Source organism: Sminthopsis crassicaudata, chromosome 2, assembly GCF_048593235.1.
Source record: "Sminthopsis crassicaudata isolate SCR6 chromosome 2, ASM4859323v1, whole genome shotgun sequence".
Lineage (NCBI taxonomy): Eukaryota > Metazoa > Chordata > Mammalia > Dasyuromorphia > Dasyuridae > Sminthopsis > Sminthopsis crassicaudata.
This window is the reverse complement of record NC_133618.1, coordinates 505283229-505298380: the sequence shown is the minus strand read 5'-3', so window position 1 is coordinate 505298380 and position 15152 is coordinate 505283229. Positions and strand designations below refer to the sequence as shown.

Here is a 15152-nt window from a genome sequence, read left to right as displayed (position 1 = left end):
GTTCCTGACTTTGGAGTCTGTCAGTAAATCATCATTGTTATTCCTCAAAACATACTGCAAACAACTCCATGCTGTACAGAGAAGATGTCATAATGCCTACAAGATTAGAGATGGCCCCATAATCTTTGCTCAGCAAGAAGTACATTAACTCCCCTAAAAATTATTAGGCACTTTCTGTTTATGCTCAGTATTGTGCTGGACATAAGGTGGAACTCGCTACTTCTACCTTTATAAACTAACCAGGGAGACAGGAGAAGCAGCTGGAGGACTAGAAAAGACAATATACATATACATGCACATACTATATGTATATACACATATTCATTCATATATATATATATATATATATATATATGCATGTGTATTCATACACACATATACACATACACACATAATATCACACATGTGTGTGAGAAACATATGTAAGAAATGTTAAATTAGACTAAGGAATCAGAACTTGTGTGTAAGAAGAGGCTTGGTAGCCTTTGCAGATTCCTAAAAATAACCAAGATTAAGGCGAGGAACGATGGTCTGGGCATTGAGAAAAGAAAGTTCCTTTCTTCTCCTCCAAGGAACAATGCCTTGCACTGTAGGCAGATGTTAGAAACTGGCACTAGGCAAGCCAGCATGAGAGGGCCTTGTTCTTAGTCCTTTTCTAAATCCCCAGCAGCTGCACAAGAGGAGCATTCATGGGAAGAGAGTGATTCAGCCTTGCCAGGATCTTGCATTGATAGTTAGGGTTTAGCAGCCATGACTGTCCTGGATCCCTGCTCAGAGGAGATATATATTCTTCTAGCACCTCTCAGGGGCTCCTGTGCTCAGGAAGCCCAGGAGGCAAAAGTACAAGGGACTATAAATCTGCATCACAAATCTTTTTTAGGACTGTGACCCAGCTCTAGATTTCCTAAGACCATGCCATAGCTCCTAAACCAAAGTGAACTGAAACCAATGCCCAGAAATTTCTGTCTTCAGTTTCCAAATAATTCAGGATCTCTCAAGATCTTCTTTTAAAAATTAAAACAACAACAAGAAGACAACCAAAAACAGGTGGACAATTGCCTTTGGTTGAGCTGCTTCAACATGAAAATGTATGAATTTAGTTGACCGTGTCATGAAGAGAACTAGTTTTCTACTGCACTGATTTGATATTTTTTGACTGGATTTGTGATGTCATCAGTACAGGGAGCTCTAACTGAGTAAATTACTTTACAGGGAAGGGTGGTTTGATTGATTTTGTGCCAAATAACAAATAATATTTCATTTAACAAAAACTCTGAGGAAATAAGTACTATTAGGAACCTTATTTCACAATTGAGGAAACTGAGGCAGAGAGAGGTTAAATGACTTGTCCAGGTTTACACAAATGGTAAATGTCCGAGGTGGTCTTCCTGAAATCCAGGCCTAATGTTTTATTCACTTTCACTGTTTACCTTAGTAGAGAGGTTAAGATCATTATGAGTCAGAAGCAGGCTTGGGCAAAAATCTTGACTGACTCCAGCTCTCTGTTGCTTCTCACCTTGAATGTGTTAGGTTCTTAATAAATGCTTGTTGGCTCCTTCTCACCTTGCACAAGTTAAGATCTTAATAAATGCTTGTTGGCCTGGAGTCAGAGGATCTGCAGTTGGATTCCGATTCTGAGGCTTGTTCTCTGTGTGACCTTGGGCAAGAAGTTTGACCTTGTTCTGCCTTTTCCTTCATCCCTCAAAGGAAGAGTGTGCCAGATGATTTTTAAAGTCCCTTCCAAGTCTAAATCCTATAAAACTAATTTCTTGAAAGCTCTAAGCATTTATTTGAGGTCATTGAATAATATCGTATCAAGGAATAAAAACATTTTACTTTAAAAAGTGAAAACAAAAGCATTTGCCATTTAAAAATGCTTTGTCAAGGAAATTGAGGTGCAAATGTGACCTAATTTAGAATGCATTGACATGAAAGTTTTATTTAGGATTGTGATTTATATACTTTTATAGGACCTTAGACACCATCTAGTTATCCCCCTGTTTTAAAAATGGGGAAACTGAGATCTATGAAAAGAATTTGATATTTGTTGTTCAGTTATTTTTCAGTCTTATCTAACTCTTCTTGACTTCATTTCAGGTTTTCTTGGCAAAGATACTAGAATAGTTTTCCATTTCCTTTTTCAGCTTATTTTGTAGTGAAGGAAACTGAGGCAAATAGGGTTAAGTGATCCTTGCTCAGGGTCACCCAGCTAGTGTCTGGTAATATAGTCCTGATCCTCAGTCACTGTTCCCATAGGGCTACACCACTTAGCTGCCTTCCAGTGAAGAGGAATTATTTTTTCCAAGAATACAAAACTAATGGAATTGAGACTAGGATTCTGTAACATGATTGAACCACTGATGTGAGGGTACATGCTTTGGATGATAGAGTAGAGGCACAGAAAATTTAAGGAAGGTTGATACACAGAGCACAACTCTTTGAGGCACCATTTGAATCCCGAACCCGAATTCAGTTCATTATCACCATGCCAAGTTTGTCTCACACTAACTCACATATAATCTCTCTTGTCCACTTGATGCCCAAAGGGGTGGATTTGGGAGCTGGTTTGATGTGAAAAACACAGGCTGTCTGTGGATGTGGGGGAAAAGGGAGACTTAATTACTTACACAGAAGCAAACCCAAGATCCTCTATAAAATGATGGGGTTGGATGAGATAATTTCTAAGGGTCCTTCCAACTTGACATTCTTCCTTATTATGGTGTTCTAACTGACCGAGATAATCATCTCCAAATTCCCACTTTTCCCAAGTGGTTCCTGCCAAAGTAACAATTTATAAAGTGCTTCTTTCTTGAGTGCTGCAGATAGGAGGCTCAGTCCTGGGCCTCAAGGAGCTCACAGTCCAACTAGAAAGTCTACATGGAAAAACTGTACAAATAAGACAACCAGGATGAACTGGAGATAATTTTAAAGGAAAGGCTCCTTTGCTGAAGGTAAATATTAGTTGAGACTTAGAGAAAAGCAAGGAAAGTCTTGAAGTAAAGAGTGAGAGAATTTCTGGCATGAGGAGCAGACAATGAAAATGCTGAGATGGAAGGTGGAATGTCTTGTATGAGGATGTGCAAGGAGGCTAGAGTCATGTAATTCAAAATTAAGTGGAGAAGAGTAAAGTGAAGACTGGAAAGTTAGGAAAGATCCAAGCTATACACAGATTTTGTATTTGATTCTAGAGGTAATAAGAAGCCATTAGAATTTATTGAGTAAGGGGGTAACATAGTCAGATCTGTACTTTAGGAGGATCACATGAAGAGCTGAGTGGAGGGTAGGCCTGGAGTGGGGAGAGACTTGAAGCAGAGAGAGTGACCATTAGGATGTTGGAAAATCAGACTTGAGAGGATGCACCAGAGTGGTGTCTAAGGACAGGAAGAATTAACAGAACTTGGTAACTGATGGAACATAGGAGAGAAGAGAGAATGAAGAGTTGAAGATGAGGCTTAAGTCCTGCCAGATAGGATATTCCCTACCCCACATTCTCCCATGGGCTACTAGCCTTCATCCTCAGTCCTCCTCCTAGGGCACAGATGGATATTGGATCCAATATCAAACTTCTTTTTCATATTGTTTCAACTTGCAGGTTTGCTGAGCAAATTAAAAGTCTGGTTTTGAAAAAAAAAATCATAATATATCAATTATAACTGAGTGTCATTTTCTCCAGAACCCCTCAGCTGTTCAGTTGTCTGTTATAAAATAAAAACACAGCTTATCAGATTTTCCATATGTCTTGTTTCTCCCCCTCAACAACTGGGGATTGTTATTCTCCAAATCATGAATACTCAAGTGCATGAAAAAGGGATTGTCAGAGAGGGCAGTTTTATGGGTTTAGTGGGTAAGAGTTTGTTGTTGCCAATTAACTGACCTCAATTTCTTAGTGAAGGTGAATTCTGGTTATATTTATTGAATTATATTAGATTTTTTTTCTCCCTTTTTAAAAAACATTTCTGTTCTCTCTTCCTTCTTTGAAGGATATGTCTTCATCATAATACAGAGTTGAGGAGGATTCCTCTAATTTATTGTGCCTTTTGGGCCTTTCTGTACATATCAGTCAATCAACAAGCATTTATGAAGTGCTTGCTGTGCTAGTATACCAGCATACTAGCCAGTATGCTAAGGACTGGAGATGCAAAGATAAAAGGGAAACCAGTGTTGCCTTCGGGGGATTATATGTGCGTGCACACATGCACATTTATGCAATAAGCCAGCATGTATGTAACTATTTTTCCATCCTTACAACAACCCTAGGAGGTGAGTGCTATTTTATTCCCATTTTACAGATAGGGAAACTGAGACTAAGAGAGCTAGTAAAATGCATGAGATTGGATTTAAATTTGGATCTTCTGACTCCAGATTCAATGCTTTATTTACAGTGTTATGCAGCAGTCAATATATATATACACACAGAATATGTACAAAATGAATACAATGACACTTTGGGATATAGAACACTAGCAGCTAAAGAGAAGAGAACTCTATGTAGAAGGTAGCACTTGACCTAAATCTTGAAGGAAGCCAGGATTCTAGGAATTCTCTGGAATGCTTTCCTTCTCACCTTCACTTGTTCCTTTCCCTGGCTTCCTTCAAGGTTCAAATTTGATGTTCTAGTTTCCTCCAACTACTAATGCCTCTTTCCCCTTTTGGATTACCTGTGGCTTATTCAGCACATGACTTCCATGGGTCTGGTTCTTTACTGTTGTTCCCCAGGGGACTTTAAGCTCCTTGAGGACAGAAATTGTTTTTTTTTTTTTTTTTTTTTTTTTTACTTTGCACAGTGCTTGGCACATGATAAGTGCTTAATTTGTACTTGTAGACATACTGAGAGAAAAGGAGGGTATTTTCTACATATGGATGATAGCTAACGCAACATCTCAAAGATAGGAAATGGAGAGTTGTATGTAAGCAATGACAACTAGGCCAGTGTGTCTGGATGGTAGAAAATGTGGGGAACAGTGATGTGTAAGAAGACTGTAAAGGTAGAAATGGGTAGAGATTTAAATGGTATACAGATGACAAAATATTAGATTCTGGTAGGAATAAAGAGCCACTGACATTATTGAGTAAGGAATGATTGTCAGGCTTGGAGCCTGACAATTTTCCCTTTGTTCTTCACAAAGTCTATTTGGGAAGATGAGGCTCCAGTTTTTTAATAAAGATGTAATGTGACATAGAGGACTGGACTTGGAATCTGGGAGAACAGTGAGTCAGGAAGCACTAGGTTTAGTTTTTCCCTCTGATACACACTAGCTGTTTGCCCATGTCCATGTTCTCACCCTCTCTGACTCCCTCAGGTGCCTCTTTCACTATCTGTGTTGGAGTTTGGTAGCTCAAGGAGTAGAGTTGAACTGAGCTGAGAAAATCATATGAGCAGACCTCTGGTCTCCCCAGCCCTCTGTATCCACCCTCTTAATAACAAATTACAAAGTTTGTTTGCATTTATTGAGCTTTCATTTTTATGATCTGTATGGTCACAGGCAGCCAGCTTCCCTCCTTTGAGTCTTTGTCTTCATTTGTAACAGAAGGGGGTTGATTTGGAAAATCTCTAAGGCCCCTTTTGGCGCAGAGATTTTATGTTCTAAGGACATAGTTCTAAAAGCTAGTTCTAAAGGCCCATATTTCATGGCTCAGCATTTGGCTGCTTTAATTTTACTTATCGTACTCGGAATTGAAGTGATTTCTTGGCTTAAACACATGTAACCGTGATACTGTTGGGGAAACTAATTTATAAATAAATGTATAACTTTATAGTTTATTGCATCGTAAAATGACTTTGTGACGTTCTAGATGAGTGTCAGGGTAGCAGCTATTAGAGTATTAAAAAGAGAAACACACATGCTGGTTTACAGCATTGCCTGTGTTTACAGCAGCCCCCAATTAGTCTGAGAAGCCTTTTAGATAATTTTGTTTTTTGATTCCTTCTCACAGGGGCATGAATTCATTGCGTTCTTAGCATCACATTTTAGGAACAGCGTTGATTTAATTCAGCATCGGCTGAATAGGATCCAGAGACCCTAGTGAAGGGATCATGGAATCTAGAGAGGGATGAGGCCTCAGACCCAAATAGTGTAGGGCTTTCAGCAAATTAAAATGTAATTGGGAAATGTTTAATAAAATACACAGAAATGCTATACAATATAGATAATGTGAATTTATGGTTTTCTAAATCACCATGTAATCCCTAAGGATCCTGTTTCTATTTGAGTTTGATATTCAAATCTAGTCCAACTGTAAGTAGGGGAGCATAGTGGATAGAAGCCAGACCTGGAATCTGGTGGAAGACCTGAATTCAAAACCAGTTTCATACAGCTCTGTGATGCTGGGCAGGTCATTTAACTCTGTTTGTCTCAGTTACCTCATCTATAAATTGAGCTGGAGAAGGAAATGGCAAACTGTTCCATTATCTTTGCCAAGAAAATCCCAATGGAGTTTTGAAGAATCAGACACGGATGAAAAAATGACTCAATAACAAAGTTCAATCAATTAATTTTATAAGTGAAGAAATTTAGGATCCAAGTCAAATGGCTTGCCCAGAGTCACTCAGGGAAGGATTTGAGCCTTGGTCCTCTCATGCCAGAGCCATTGTCCTTCGTGCCATGTCAGTTTGGGCCAAACTGGGACTGATAGAAGGAATTAAGACCATTAATTTAAGCTCTTTTGATGGATTAGAGAAGACTAAGGGATGTAAAAATCTTTCTCCCAAGTGTTTGTTATGGGCAATTGAGATGACACTTGTGTGTCCTTAAAGGACAGACCTAAGAATGTCAGTCAGTCAGTCAGTCCAATAGCACTTGGTCATCTTTACTCTGTGCTAACATTGAAAATACAAATATAAGTAGAAAGAGAAAGGCAAAGGGGCTCTAGCTGCCCCTGGCACCCTGGGAGAGGAAGTCCAGAAAAAGTTAGGTTTGATACAGGGTGAATGACTGTAGTGATTAAAACTTTCCAAAAGTGGAACAGATAACCTTGGGAGGTAATGGGTCATAGAAGTGACTTCTTTTTAAATATGAATCATAGAAATATAGATTTAGAGCTGGAGGGAATTTCCATTTAGACTATTTAGTCCAAACCCTCTCATTTTACAGATAAGGAACTGAGGCCCAAATGACTTGTTCTATATTTCACAGGTAATAAGAGGAAGATTCAGGATTCAAATCCAGGAACTCTCCAGTACTCCAAATCAAAGGGTTTTTTTCAGCTTTTACTACCAACCAAGGGCTTTATAGTCTTTTCCCCCTTAGTTAAGAAAACAATCTACCTAATGAGATGATTTGTTTTACTTGTCTGTCGATAGATTTATTTCCTTAATATGATATGAATTCTTGAAAAGAGGGAAGGTTTTGTTTTCTGTCTTTATATCTAGCATGAGAAAGGTTGAATTAAGCAGCCATTATGGTCCCTTCTTACTGGGAAATTCTGTAAAAATAAAAGTTTTCTTGACCTCGGCCATAATTGGGGAGGGCATCAAGTCTTGTTTCTCTGGCTTACCTTGGTCTAAGTTAGGGGTATTGCTCATTTTAGATATGACTCACACTCATACATGACCAAGATCACTGAGAAGAGCTGCTAACCCAAACTCCAGCTTGAAATGCACTCCCTCCTGTCACCCACCCAGCACTCCCTCAGCCTTAACTAAACACCAAGAAAGTTTTCTTTGAAATTGTATTCACATACACACATATGCTCAAGCTCTCTTATATGAAAGTTCAATTTCATGCAGGGAGATTTAGATTTGCATATGTGGAGACTTCCCATGCATGAAGCTTGTTTTGGGCTGGGCTTGTAGATGTGCCATTTGTGTCTAAATAAATTGATTTTTTTTTTCAAAACAAAAGAGTATATAGGAAAACAACAGCAACCTAACAACCACTGCAAGTAATAATTTAAAAATAAAAATAAAAACAATCAACCAAAGAGTCAATGTGAAGAAGAAAATCAGAATCCCCTTCCAAAAAGCTATTAAGTTGATGAATTCACAGTCCCCACCCTCAGTGGTTCTGTTCATTAAGCAGATGGCAGACTAAAGGCAATGAGTAGAGAGAAGGCATTCTGGAGGGTGGACAGATGGCGGGGTCCAGTGAGTTTTGTAGCAGTTCAAGCTTGGAGCTGTGAAACAAGAGTCATTTCACTTTACTCTGCAGTTTCTAACCAAGAACATTATACTGAACCAATGCCACTCTCATCAGCTCTTTGTGTAGGCAGATAATACCCTGACCTGAGGGGTCCTTTATTTTTTAGTTTTTTAAATCATTAATGAAGATATCTCAGCAGCTCCCAGGAAAATCCAAGAAGATCATAGGATCAACAGTCTTGAGTGAGAAGAGCCTCAGAGACACTAGCATGTCCAACTGCCTCTTCTTACAAATGAAGAGCCTAAGATTAATGGGGTTAAGTGATTTACCAAAGATCACACAGGTTGTAAGTTACAGAAGTTGGATTTAAATCCAGTTTTTCTGAATCCATAGCAGTGAATTCTCTAATGACTGCAGCAGTCCAGATGCCCAGGAAGTAGAATCAGGCTATATATTCTATCAACTTCATCTAGTGGCAGTTCCTCCTAGTAACAAATCCACAGAATCACAAAATTTCGGAGTTAGAAGAGATCTCAGTGGCCTTCTAAGTGACTCTCTTTTGTCTTTTTTTTTTTTTTTTTTTTTTTTTTTTAAGCAATTAGGATTAACTGACTTGCCCAGGATGACATAGCTAGTTAAGTGTTAGGTGTGTAAGGCTGAATTTGAACTCAGGTCCCCCTGACTCCAGGGCCAGTGTTCTTTCCACTACACTATTTAACTGACCCTAAGTGACTCTCTAAAACAGGGATTCTCAAACTATGGCCCACGGGCCAGATGCAGCCCACTGAAGACGTTTATGCGGCCCATCGGGTCATGGCAAATGGGCTGAGGGGCAGAGACAGTGTGAGTTTTTGTTTTTACTATAGTCCGGCCCTCCCACAGTCTGGGGGACAGTTTAAAAAGTTTGAGGACCACTGCTCTAAAATAATCCAACCCTCTCATCTTTTAAAGGAAGAAACTGAAGCACAGAATAGGGAATTGATGCTGTCATGATCATATAGGTAGTATTAATAAAAAGAGCTGGGATTTGAACATAAGACCTCTGACTCCAGATTCATTGTCTGAGTTAACTACTTTTACCCTTGAGAAATAGAAAGTTTTCTCCAAAGAGCTTTTATCCACTGTTTGAAGGAGGCTTGAAATGAAGTAAATCATTAGTGGAATATACACCTGGTCAGAAGCAATACCTTGCTTGGTGCAGTAGAAGTCATAGTTACTGAGTGTAGGAATTTATAATCAACAAATATATAGATAACAGAGTGAGACTTTTCTACTATTCGAGGATAGGTGAAAGAAAATATTTTCAGGGCATACCCTGTTTTTCAAGAAGCTTTCCTTATAGACCTTGGGGGAAAAAAATAGGGATCTTCCTAGGCCATCCTGTATTTTGGTAGCAGGACTGAAACAAAGTAGACTGATTTGCAACTCCTTCTTTGGGCTTCCTTAAAATAGATGAAATTCCAAATGGGGCAATATAGAATTAAAAAACAGAAGACTTACTTTACCCTAACTTTCATTTCTCCCACTGAAGAGTGTAGGCTCTGCCCCTTATAAATGTTTGGAAAATAGAACTGAACTTTCAGTAAGGAAGGAGCACCTTTAGAAGTATTGGATAATACTCCATTTCTCCCTTTAGTCAGGTTAGTTTTCTTCTCTGTTGACTATTAGTAATTACTGCTTTATAAATGTTAGAATGAAGATGATGAGATTTGTTAAAGAGGTGAAAGCTATGCTTTCTCTACCAAGGTAGCTTTCAATAAAATTTGAAGGGAGGAGGATCCTTAAATTTCATCCAACAAGCATTCTTTAAGTGCCTACTGTACACAGGGTTCTGTCCTTGGTACTGATAGCCAACATACTGGAAAGAGGGAGAATTAGGCATTGCCTTCAAAGAGGTTATAATCTATAAAGGACCTGAGACTTTTTTGTTCTTGTTTGTTGGGAGCAGAAGGAATGGTGTGGAAGTTCTTGCCATTGAAGATCAGTACTTTCTCTGTAACTTTGGAGTCTTTGGAGTGGTCTGAAATACTGAAAAATTATTCATGTTTTAGAGGTGGAACATGAGATAGTTATACAAACATACAGCACAGGAGAGGATCTTTTAAAAAAAAAGGGTAGCATGAGAGATTAGAGGTTGAAGAGATCTCTTCTAGATATGGGGAATCCACCAGGGAAGTTTTTTTGTTTGTTTGTTTGTTTGTTTGTTTGTTTTTGTTTTTTTGGTTTTTTTTTTTTTTTTTAGGAAGTGATTGTAGAGGAAACTAAAGACTTAAAGAAGTAGGTGTATGAAGAAAACCAGTTCTTGAGTCTAAAAATGCACTTAGGTGTGGGTATAGAATCCTGGTAAGCAGAGATATTTTTAATTACCTAAAAGTGGTTCTGATCCTAAAGTTGTCCCTCATAATGATGAGGGAGAAGATTGGAGAAAAGGAAACCAATAAACATTTATTAAGCTCCTGCTACATAGTAGAGATTATGCTAAGTGCTTTTACAAATATTCTCATTTCACTTGATCTTCACTACAATACTGCAAGATAGTTGCTATTATCATCCCTATTTTACTTATTTCTTATTCTTAGTCACTTTTCTATTCTGAAATATTGCAGTTAAAATCCAAAAGAAAAAAGAAAAACCTTACTTTTGGTCACAACTTAAGTATTGGCCAAATAGTCAAAAGAGATATATAGATATCTGTGATTCATTTTCTTTTTCTGCCTTCCTAGGGCAAGTAAGTCACTTTAACAATTCTACAAATTTTCGTCAGACACCACTGTGTTCAAGGCCCTTTGCTGTAGACAATAAGATTTGATTTCTGCCCTCAAAGCTTTCAGCTAATATTTACATGGAACTTTAAAGTTTTGAAAAGTGTTTTTACATATATTATCTTATTTGATCTTTACAACAACCGCATGAGGTAGGTGTGAGTACTATTCCTGTTTAGAGCTGAGGAATCTGAGGTTGAGAGCTTATGTTACAAGGGTCACATGTGTACTAAATGATTAAGCCTGAGTTCAATTTCTTGCCTTCAGATTTTCTTGCTTCCGAGTCCAACATTCTATGATGTCTTCCTGTCTGAAAAGATAAATGATAAACACAAGTATTAGATCAGAGTTCACTGGAAGAAAAAATAGAAGAGATGGATACGATATCGGAGCTTGCTCAAACCTGAACCAATTATTAAATTTTTTAGTCTGAGCGTTTACACAACAGAAGTCAGCAAAAAGCTACACATCAGGAATTAGCTTATTGTTTTGTTGATTGTTTAGACTTAAGAAAATGTAGGAGAAAATGCTAATAATATTGATTAAATTTTAAAATGTGTCCTGCTGCATGCAGGAGAACCAGTTGTTATTTTTTTAAACCAGTACACCCCAGGATAATGGCCTATTAAGATTCCCAAAAGTGTGCTAACAAAAGTCAGTATGCGAGCCTAAGGTGGTCAGCAATGATTTCCTAGAGGAAGAATTGTATTCGGATTGTATTTGAGTTGTATTTGGATAGTGGAGACTCATATATTTCATTGGCATTTTAGAAACCCAAGGAAGAACCCTTTTCTACCTCAGTAAGGTTGTATTTTGGAATAGCTCTAGACAGAAAATATATTGATCAGAGCCAACTCAGTGATAAGTTTCTTCTAATTTTTTTTTTTAATTAAAGCTTTTTATTTACAAAACATATGCATGGGTAATTTTTCAACACTGACCCTTGCAAAACCTTCTGTTTCAGATTTTCCCTCCTTCCCCCCATCCCCTCCCCTAGATGGCAGGTAGTCCAATACATTTTAAATATCTAACTAAACTTTCAAAGTCTTTGGATGACAGAAAAGCAGTCCACCAGTGGTCTCAAAGCCTTCCCAGTTTGATAGGACCTACCACATCTGATGCTCTGCTTGAGACCCAAGCTATTTCCATGTGACATGAAGACATCAGAGTAAGACTTTAGAGGAATCTGTTGTTTTTCTTTGCATCCCTAGTACCTAGCACAATGTTTGGCGCATTTAATATAGGGGTTACTAGCCCTTAGTCCACAAGTTCTGTGGATAGATTTCAGGAGGTCTATAAAGTTGAATGAGAAAAATAATTACATATTTTCTTTAATATAATTTTAATTTTCTTTATGACCCTATGCATTTTATTTTTATTAACTTAAAAATATTATTGGAAAAAGGGTTGGCTTTCCAGAGGAGTCTTAAATAAAAAAGATTAAACATCCCTGTCTTAATAAATGTTTCTTGACTAACTTAATAATTGTATAACATTACAAATTAGTTGAATATATAAATATATTCTACATTCTGTAGATGATTGTAATTTTATTATGTCTGTTTAATCTTAGGAATGCCTGGGGCAGCTTTACTCTTTCCCATAAAAGAATGGCTTTTAAAAAGGTCCACTTGTCATTTTTGTAGTGACAACTGTAAATTTGTCCTGTTCTTTAAAGTTACAATTAAACATGACCACAGATAACCTGAAGAATTCTCCAAGGTCTTAAATTCATTTTTAATTAAATTATTTTCAATTAAGAAGAATTTATTTTACTTCACCTTCCCTTCCAAAAATCCACTCTCCCCCAACTAGGAAAAGAAAGAAATAAAATCCTTTGTAACAGATATGTATAACTAAAAAAAAAGTTTCCAATTGGTTATGTCCAAAAAATGTATTTCTTACTCTGCATATTTACTTTCGCATCTTTCTGTCAAGATTTTCTCCAGTGTTTTATAATCATTCTGGCAAACAGAGATAGAACCTCAGGTAATAGATTGGATCAATCTGGTGATGGGATTTATGTCTGTAGACCAGGTCACCTAAGTTAAAGAGACTCATTATTTAGCCACAGCAACTAAATTTTTGAGTCACAGTAACTTGTGAAAATATCCAGTATGCCTCTTGAAAATAGAGACCGATTTGTTTTTCTTCTCCACCTTCACCCCAGTAAATGGTAAAGTGCTTAGTAAATGCTTTTTTAATTGAATTGAGCTTTTAGGCCTTGTGATAAATAATAACAGTAACTGGTAATATTTATATAGCCCCTACTATGTGCCAAACACCTCATTAAGCACTTTGCAATTGTTATCTCATTTGATTTTCACAAGAGCCTTAAAGGTAGTTGCTATAAGTATCTCCATTTTACAAATGAGAAATCTGAGGTAAACAAAAGTTGTGATTGACCCATGGCTAGTAAGTGTCTGAGACTGAATTTGAATTCAGATCTTCTTGACTTTAAGACTCTCTCTTCTCCACCACCCAGATGCCTAATGATATTAAGAGCTGCATTCTATGTTGGTAAAGCTAATACTGATACCAGGGAAGTCATAGGTCGATGAAGAATTATGTATGTGGGGGGGGGGGATTGAGGGGGTGGAAGATGATACTTAAATGTTGTGTTTATTCATAGAGAATCTTGTGAAAAAGGCATTCCTTAGACTTCTCTTATTTGTAGAACAGGGGTGAAATGATCTCCATGAAAAGGGGACCTGACTCTCAAGCTCATACATTGTGCAAAACAAAATATTTCATTGCACAAATGATGAGTCTCAGGATCAGTTTTATGTTCTTCCTTTCTCTTATATGTCTAAGTCCAATGTCTGTCTCTAGTCTCTAGTTGCCTGTAGAAATGTCTTTGTTGAGAATTGTAATAGTTGTTAACATGCTCTGAGTAAGAGCGGCTGAGAGATGATCACTTGTCTTGAGGATGTCACTGGGAATTTGTTTAGTTATGGACCACTGCTCTCCTTAAAGCATTGTTTGTAACTTTTCAGGTTGTCCCTTTGATAAGTAGAAACTGCTAGGAAGAGTTAGGGGGTAGTCATAGTTGAGGAGAAGATAACTATCTACATTATAGATTGGAAGAGCATGTATTAATCACTTACTATATGCCAGGAACTAACTTTAGTTAGTGCTGAGTTTACAAATACAAGCAAATAAGAGAATTCCAAGGATAGGCCTAATTCCAGATGAAATATAGTAAATACTCACCAATCAGAAGCTGACAGAGCAGGAGTGCTGGTTGTGCTAGGTCAGAGATAGAGGCTTGAGTAGACAGTGTAAAGATAGGGTGGAGTCATGTTCATGATTCCAATCAGTCAATCAACAAGCATTTGTTAAATTCTTACTGTATGCCATGGGATAGAATGCCAAGTGCCAAGGCTGAAGTCAGGAAGACTCATCTTCCTGAGGCCAAATCTGATCCCAGACATTCAGGAAGTGTCTAGATTCTGGGCAAGTCACTTAACTCTGCCTCAGTTTCTTCATCTGTAAAATGAGCTTGAGAAGGATATAACAAATCATTCCAGTAACTATCAAATAAATATCAGAAAGTCATACACACCTGAAATGATTGAACAACAATGGCATGTATCAGGCACTGTGTTAGGCACTCAGGAGACAAATTCAATAAATGAAACAATCCATACTTTCAAGGAGTTCGCATTCTATTGGGGGAAAACAGGCAAGTATATAGAGAATAAGTATTTTTAAAAATGCAAATAAGTTCAATTAAAGGTAGTTTGGAGGAGAGGACAATAGCATTGGAGAAGGAAAAGAAAAGTTTCAAGGCAGTGCTTGAGCTGAGCCTTGGGGAAAAAAGGATGTGATAAGGAGGACATGAGCAGTGAGTACATTCTAGTCAGGGGAAATATCCTTGCAAAGGCAAGGAGATCAGAAATGGAGTGTTGTGTTAGAGGAACTTACAGAAGGCTGTGATTAGACTCCAGACTGCAGGAAGAGGAGTGATATGCAATAAAGATGCAAGATAAGTCCAGACCAGATTGTAAAGAGCTTTAAAAGCTAGAAAAGGAATTTACATTTAAATCTAGAAGCTATAGGAGCCACTGAATTCTAACAGTCATATAGTCAGATCTATGCTTAACGAGAATCACTTTGGCAGGTATGTCAAATATAGACAAGCAGGTGATAGTTGATGAAGACCTGAACCTTGGTTAATAATCTGGGAGAAAAGAAGAATAGTTGATTTTGAAAGAAGTAGAGAAGTTTTGAAGAAGAATAAGATTGGGTTCTTTTTTGGAAATATTGAGTTTGAGATGTCTCCAATAACACCCAATAGGTACTTGTTGGT

At 37.6% G+C, this 15152-nt stretch overlaps 1 protein-coding gene across 5 annotated transcripts in view; it reads left to right on the top strand.

Moving 5' to 3' along the window:
* The window catches only part of VAV2 (vav guanine nucleotide exchange factor 2), a 432898-nt gene that overhangs the window by 312581 nt on the left and 105165 nt on the right, over positions 1 to 15152 (top strand). The window lies entirely within an intron of this gene.